This window comes from Coffea arabica, chromosome 11c (genome assembly GCF_036785885.1).
Source record: "Coffea arabica cultivar ET-39 chromosome 11c, Coffea Arabica ET-39 HiFi, whole genome shotgun sequence".
In the NCBI taxonomy this organism is placed as follows: domain Eukaryota; kingdom Viridiplantae; phylum Streptophyta; class Magnoliopsida; order Gentianales; family Rubiaceae; genus Coffea; species Coffea arabica.
Window position 1 is genome coordinate 36059927 of NC_092330.1, and position 7639 is coordinate 36067565.

Below are 7639 nucleotides of genomic sequence, written 5' to 3' on the forward strand. Positions count from 1 at the left end.
GGAATAATTGGATAGTAGGGTTTTAATAAATAATAATTGCCAAATAAAAGGGAACTTTTAAGAAAACGTGAGGAATTTTCCAATTCCAGTGATTAAACATTAGGGTTTCTAGTCTTTTAAAACAAAATTAGGTTTTAAATCAAACCCAAAGAAATACACTTTAATATTTTCTTCACAAACAACCTCCTAATATTTGGGATGCTACAAAATTAATTCATTAGCATCAATCAAATCAAATGTAACCCTAATCAGGTAAGAACAAACTAAAACAATAGCAACCCACAAAAATTCATTCAAATCCAACTTCAAGAATCTACACCAGTAACTCTAGACAATTTTTCAAAGGAAAAGGGAGGGAAAAAAACTAATAAGAGACTATCATACCTCTGGAAATACTTAAGGAGTCTTCACCCTTGTTGGAGATGTTGTTGCGGGAACGGGGATGAGATGTCGCTGGAGATGGTTTGCCGAATAAGGGATTGGTTTGCCTATGAGATGTCGCTGGAGATCGTCTTTTATCGCTGCCGCAGAAGGGATCGTCTTTTATCGATGGTTTTCCGTTGAAGGCTGTGAAAGAAGTCTGATTTTACTAAAGGAATCGGTGTAACTTATTTTTCATCAGAAATCATTTTCCCAAATTAAATTGCGTCCAAACAGTGGAATGTTTGGAAAAAATGTTTTCCGTCCAATTAAACGGACCTTACTCCTGTATATTCGAGCCGGAATTGATTAAAAGCTATTATCACTTTACTTTACCGTACCATTAAATCAATTTAACGAGTTAAAGACCTTTAATCATGTATATTTTCCCGCAACTGGAGCTAGGATTGATTAAAGGTTATTATCATTTTATTTCTCTTTAATGTTTGGTACCACTATCAATTTCTCTCTTAACATTATTATCTTTTAGTCGTTTTACTCCAAAATTAACGATCAAACTTAACGAAATTTGTTAATTGAAGTGAAAGACATATTTAGCTCTTAAAATTACTATCTCTTTACTCTCATAAACTATAGTCTCGTTATCAATTTACCCCCTGGAGTTATGTATTAGGCAATTTACCTCGCCATTAAACCAACTTAGCGAGTTAAAGAACTTTAGAAAAACAATAAAAAAATTTAGAGTGACTCTTCTCCTTTTATTATCAAGAAAAAAGTCAAAGTGTTAATCTCTTTTTTCTTGACAATCTTATTAATATTAAAAAAATAGAAAGATGGGGAGAGGGAGGGTGAGGGGGGAGAGAGAGAGAGAGAGAGAGAGAGAAGAACTCAATTCTTTTTTAAAAAAATAAAAATAAGAAAGAATTAAATACTTTTATTATTTTAAAATTATTTCACTTTTCTATTTACCATCAAATTCCAATCATAATCCCAACAATCTTAAAATAATACGATAATGTTAGACTCTATTTTGTTTTCTTTCCTTCCAAAATCTAATTTTCTGTCTCCTTCTTTCCTATCTCCTTTTCTTTTTCTAGTATTAATAAGTGTGAAAATAATTTTTGAGAAAAAGATCTCTTAAAGTGAAAAATAAGGAAGAATAATCATTCCAACTTTTTATTTTTAATTACATATAAAAAAGAAAAATATATTTAAAATTTTTTTACCAAACTAGTTAAATTATCGATGAGATAAAATATTTAGAAAATAATGTTAGGAATTAAAGCGATTGTATCACTATAATTTCAAGAGAAAAAGTGATAATAACAATGTGATAATGCTATAGAATAAAGGGGTATTTCTGTCCAAAAATTCTTAACATGTTGAGATGAATTATTTATGGGGATGAAGTGGCTAAAAGATAACGTTAAGAAGTAAATTGACAGTAGTTATATAGTTTAAGGGGGTAAAGTGATAATAACCCATGATTAAATAGTCTAATGGCTATTTACTTAAGCCCAACCGTTAAATCCATCCCACCCAAGCTCACCCAACCCAACATCACTGTCATTTGTCATATGTTTTCACTTTTATTTCATCCATAGAATTAGGGTAAATTTCCCAAACCTCCCCTAAAGCTTTACACAATTACAGGTAGCTCTCCTCAAATTTAAAAAATTATATTTATCTCCCTTACTTTTACTTTTTAGGTAACAAAACCTCAAATGAGATAAGCAAAAAAAATGGTGTGAATATCCTAAACCATCCTCCTGGATTATTTTTTAAGTTCAAAATTACCTCTACCATCTCCATTCCTTTATCACTACCGGTCACTCCACACTACCATCTCTCTAGCTCCTCTTCCACTAGAAAAAAAAAAAAAAAAAGACTGCAATATATGTTGAACATTAAGCCCATGTTCCATCCACTAAGCCTCCTATAAGTTCTCTCTCTCCCTCCAATAGTCAATCTATCAAGACATCAGGCTACCTATTTGATTCAATGTTGCCAAATTGTAAGGAAACATACTAGCGTTGTTTCTTTCTGGAACTCCTTCATGTTTTTATACTTTTTAACGAAATATAACAATCTAACTTAAGACTCCTAATGGTTTCTTTTTTCTCAACTTTTTCGGCAGAAGTGGTGTTCGTTCATTGAAATGATCTACATGTGTACTGCAAACTGTTAATGTAACAGTTGTTTGGTCTCAATGCTACTTGTTGTAGGTAATTTAGCTAGAGGAAAAAATGAATGAAACTTTCAAGGTCCAGGCTACTCATTTGCTACTTGGAGAGTGGATTGTGGAGTAGTCACAAAGAAAACAACAAAAATAATAGTTTTGTACCTAGATTTCTAAAAGTAACTTTTTTTTTTTGTAAAAAAGGCAAACTATTTTTTTTTACCTTCCAAGTGAAAATCTATCCATAATAGTCAAATTATGAATCTTTTAAATTATTGCTGTGGAAGCATTGATTTTACTTACATATATCTTCTCAAATACCATCATATTCAATTTTTGAATCTAGTATTTGACGTTTCTCTCAAAATTGTAAAAGAATATGTTGTCCCAATTTACTTTTGAATGGTTGATATAATTCTTAATCTTTTTTTCTTAACAGCATCGAAGTTACACAAATCTAAAATGTGATATATGTATTAGTATATATTTATAATCAGATGAGGGTTAGGTTGAATGATAAGAGGGACGGAACTATAAGTTGGAGATTTTGGATTTAAAGACAAGTATATCCAGAATCAAAAGTTGTAAGAGACTTGAATTATTCAAGAATTTCATGGGAAAAAATTTTAAAAATTCCTTATTTATTTGGAAAAACATAAGTCCTCACCCCATGAGTTTCCTCATTTATTTGGGAAAAATACTTCTTGTGCTATTTTTAGTTAATTCCCCAATATTTAACTAAAAATTTTGCTACCCTTAGATGATTAGATGGTTAAGATCAAAACTCATAAATGATTTATATGGTAATTTGTAATTAGTTGATTTACAAATGCAATTTTTTCTTTTTCTTTTTTTTTTTGCTTTATATCTCAAAATCATCAAATAGAAGTGAAGGAGAGAACCCTTATAAAGTACACAAGATTTAGAAAGAAATCCATAATTCGGCATCTAATCTCCCAACTGAACAGTAACTTATTGACAGTATATTTGGGAATATTTCAGTAGCGCATAGAGGTCTAAATATTCCCCTCTAACTAGACATTTATTCCCTTGCATCTCTAACAATTGGATCAACCCCAAATTGAGGAGGATAGACAAGATTCTTGAACAACTTACATTCATACATAGCCATACACAAAGAATATCTCTTCATAAGTTACTTCTCACATAACTAACAAATAAAGTCATGAGAGCAATTTTGAATCATTTATTGCAGAATGAGACTGAAAAAGCTCTGTTGAACTATCTAATTAATCACCAAGCTTTCACTTGATATGGATCAAAGGAACTACAAAGAAAGGTAGATAGTTTCTTGGAATTACAGTTCTATGTTTTATTGGCATTTTAATACTCAATTCTAAAATACAATGTAGTGAACCTAGTTATTTAGAATTACTGTCTAAAATGCCAACAAAGGACAAGACCCTAAACCTTATGTATCATGTTAGAGGTTAAATTTTGAACTAACACTAAGACTACATTGAGCTAATACTTTAACATTCATCACACTTTTCCAATCTAAAACTTCTATTGCTATCAAAATTTTGACTTTTAGGAACTAGAAGGTTAATTAGTCCTCCCACCTAGGATCTTCTTCGTTTTTTTTTCCTTTTTGTTGATTTATAAAATTTTAGAACAAGAATTTATATCTTCATTATAAATATGTGGCTAGTTAATCATAAAAATGACGATGAACATATTTGGCCAATAGAATTCTTGTAAAAGTTTGTATGAAAACCAAATTTGGTAATTCTGAATAGCTTATATTAGGTCCAAAGCAATCTAAGGGGGGTGAATTAGGTTGAAAACATTAAAGCAAGTAAAGGCCAAATTTTTACTCAATTATTCAACAAAAATAACTTAAGTAAATAAGCACTCAAGCACACATAATAACAAGAGATATAAGCAAATTAAACCACACAAACAAATAACAAAAGAGAGCAATAAAGTAAAAGGATTGCAAAGCAATCAAACTCCAAAACTTCTTTCAAACTTGAAGTTGAATTAGCTAAGTAGTTTCTTCAGTTAATGATGACAATAACCAACTTGTACAAGTGAAAGCTCATTCCATTACCCTAAAAATCATTAGTTAATCCAAAGAGTTTTACAACTCTCATAACTAACCACCAACTAACTACAAATTGAAAATTCATCCAATTAATTGAGAACTACTTTATAAGTGAGGGTCACCTTCATAAGGGTTTTACTTCTCCTCTTTGAAAAAACTTATAAACTCAAATTTTTCCATACCTATACAATAATCAAAGTATGTTTCTATATAAATATCACACTTAAAAGCTTGTATTTTGTGTAGGCAAAATTCCCTCTTCTTCTCATATTTGAGGGTATTTGTAGGTGGTGAAATTTTGCCCTAAAAGCCTTTCCAACAATCAAAAAATTAGTTGTTGATAAACTAGTCGTTGGAACTATCGGACGCCTAATATGAATTCTTTGTGTCCAACACTCGATCAGATGTTCGATCCAAATCTTCTGCATCTAACAAATGCGTTCAGACGCATCTCATCTGTCAGTTGTTCAAAAAATTGAGAGTAACTTCCAAAGCTTTCACTTGTACAAGTTGGTTATTGTCATCATTAACTAAAGAAACTACTTAGCTAATTCAACTTCAAGTTTGAAAGAAACCATTAGGAGTCTTAAGTTAGATTGTTATATTTCGTTAAAAAGTATAAAAACATGAATGAGTTCCAGAAAGAAACAACGCAAGTAAGTTTCCTTACAATTTGGCAACATTGAATCAAATAGGTAGCCTGATGTCTTGATAGATTGACTATTGGAGGGAGAGAGAGAACTTATAGGAGGCTTAGTGGATGGAACATGGGCTTAATGTTCAACATATATTGCAGTCTTTTTTTTTTTTTTTTCAAGTGGAAGAGGAGCTAGAGAGATGGTAGTGTGGAGTGACCGGTAGTGATAAAGGAATGGAGATGGTAGAGGTAATTTTAAACTTAAAAAATAATCCAGGAGGATGGTTTAGGATATTCACACCATTTTTTTGCTTATCTCATTTGAGGTTTTGTTACCTAAAAAGTAAAAGTAAGGGAGATAAATATAATTTTTTAAATTTGAGGAGAGCTACCTGTAATTGTGTAAAGCTTTAGGGGAGGTTTGGGAAATTTACCCTAATTCTATGGATGAAATAAAAGTGAAAACATATGACAAATGACAGTGATGTTGGGTTGGGTGAGCTTGGGTGGGATGGATTTAACGGTTGGGCTTAAGTAAATAGCCATTAAACTATTTAATCATGGGTTATTATCACTTTACCCCTTTAAACTATATAACTACTGTCAATTTACTTCTTAACGTTATCTTTTAGCCACTTCATCCCCATAAATAATTCATCTCAACATGTTAAGAATTTTTGGACAGAAATACCCCTTTATTCTATAGCATTATCACATTGTTATTATCACTTTTTCTCTTGAAATTATAGTGATACAATCGCTTTAATTCCTAACATTATTTTCTAAATATTTTATCTCATCGATAATTTAACTAGTATGGTAAAAAAATTTTAAATATATTTTTCTTTTTTATATGTAATTAAAAATAAAAAGTTGGAATGATTATTCTTCCTTATTTTTCACTTTAAGAGATCTTTTTCTCAAAAATTATTTTCACACTTATTAATACTAGAAAAAAAAAGGAGATAGGAAAGAAGGAGACAGAAAATTAGATTTTGAAAGGAAAGAAAACAAAATAGAGTCTAACATTATCGTATTATTTTAAGATTGTTGGGATTATGATTGGAATTTGATGGTAAATAGAAAAGTGAAATAATTTTAAAATAATAAAAGTATTTAATTCTTTCTTATTTTTATTTTTTTAAAAAAGAATTGAGTTCTTCTCTCTCTCTCTCTCTCTCTCTCTCGCTCTCTATCTCTCTCTCTCCCCTCACCCTCCCTCTCCCCATCTTTCTATTTTTTTAATATTAATAAGATTGTCAAGAAAAAAGAGATTAACACTTTGACTTTTTTCTTGATAATAAAATGAGAAGAGTCACTCTAAATTTTTTTATCGTTTTTCTAAAGTTCTTTAACTCGCTAAGTTGGTTTAATGGCGAGGTAAATTGCCTAATACATAACTCCAGGGGGTAAATTGATAACGAGGCTATAGTTTATGAGAGTAAAGAGATAGTAATTTTAAGAACTAAATATGTCTTTCACTTCAATTAACAAATTTCGTTAAGTTTGATCGTTAATTTTGGAGTAAAACGACTAAAAGATAATAATGTTAAGAGAGAAATTGATAGTGGTACCAAACATTAAAGAGAAATAAAATGATAATAGCCTTTAATCAATCCTAGCTCCAGTTGCGGGAAAATATACATGATTAAAGGTCTTTAACTCGTTAAATTGATTTAATGGTACGGTAAAGTAAAGTGATAATAGCTTTTAATCAATTCCGGCTCGAATATACAGGAGTAAGGTCCGTTTAATTGGACGGAAAACATTTTTTCCAAACATTCCACTGTTTAGACGCAATTTAATTTGGGAAAATGATTTCTGATGAAAAATAAGTTACACCGATTCCTTTAGTAAAATCAGACTTCTTTCACAGCCTTCAACGGAAAACCATCGATAAAAGACGATCCCTTCTGCGGCAGCGATAAAAGACGATCTCCAGCGACATCTCATAGGCAAACCAATCCCTTCTTCGGCAAACCAATCCAGCGACATCTCATCCCCGTTCCTGCAACAGCATCTCCAACAAGGGTAAAGACTCCTTAAGTATTTCCAGAGGTATGATAGTCTCTTATTAGTTTTTTTCCCTCCCTTTTCCTTTGAAAAATTGTCTAGAGTTACTGGTGTAGATTCTTGAAGTTGGATTTGAATGAATTTTTGTGGGTTGCTTTTGTTTTAGTTTGTTCTTACTTGATTAGGGTTACATTTGATTTGATTGATGCTAATGAATTAATTTGGCTGCTGAGTTTTGGGGGTTTTATGATTCTTGGAATCTGATTACTAATTTCTGTGGCTTTTGCCTATTGGGAACTTGAACTTGCAATTCTGACTGTCTTTCTGATTGTTTGATTGCTTCTCTCAATACTTTACTGAC